Below are 1,029 nucleotides of genomic sequence, written 5' to 3'. Positions count from 1 at the left end.
ACCCGAGCCCTCTCTCCCCGTCGGTTTTCTTCTTGGCTGTCCGTCGCCGTCCGGCCACCAACCGCTGCCGCACCGGTCCCGTTCAGTCGACCTCCGACCCAGCTACATCCCTGGACTGGTGACAGCTCCCCTAGCGCCGCCGTGAGGAAGATATCGGGCCCGAGAGGTCCGACTGTGTTAAGCCTCCCGACGCCGGTACTCCCTCCTCCGGCCACCACAACCGGCGATCCTTGGCTCGTTTTGTAGCCCTCCTCCCGTGCAGCAACCCCTCCAAACAGCTCACCCTCTCTTGAGCTAGGGTTCGAGGAAACCTTTCTGGAGTGGCGATTTGGATTTCGTCGGGCTTATGCCTAGAGTTGTGAGTGGACTTTTGTTTTAAATAAAATGCATGCTATAGTTCATAGATGAACAATTAATGTTGTGGAGCATTTTGACGTCATTTTATTTTGACGGTTTTATTTCTCTTGGAGAGTTACCGAAAATGGGATTTTCGGTGAATATAAATATGTATTTATGAGGAGAGTATGTATAAAAATGCTAGCTAGCCCTATGTGTCTGTCCACCTTAATGGCATAGCATATAGCCGCATTATGGTGTGACGTGAGCGTTGGACGCGAGCGTAGTAGCCCTATATGAGTGTTTAATTCATATAGGGGGTATGGGCACATATTTATACACCCGTCTGTCCACCTTAATGGCGTAGTGTAGCACCGCATTAAGGCGTAACGTGAGCGTTGGACGCGAGCGTAGTAGCCCTATATAGACCCATGAATTTATATAGAGAGTATGGACGTGTGTAAATACATACATATATTATAGAGCCTGAGAGGCTCGACATTTATGAGATAAAAGTTTATCGCTTGCAGCATGCATTCGATTTTCCTTGGAAATTGATTTGGGGAAACATAAATATTTTATTCGTTAATTTATGAGAAAAATTCAGTTTACTACCCTGAACTTTATGTCTAAAATCAGTTTGATACCTCATCTTTTTTTAATCAGTTTCATACCTAAACTTTCAAAATGACA

Source organism: Fragaria vesca, linkage group LG7 (genome assembly GCF_000184155.1).
Source record: "Fragaria vesca subsp. vesca linkage group LG7, FraVesHawaii_1.0, whole genome shotgun sequence".
NCBI lineage: Eukaryota > Viridiplantae > Streptophyta > Magnoliopsida > Rosales > Rosaceae > Fragaria > Fragaria vesca.
Note: the sequence above shows the minus strand (reverse complement) of the source record.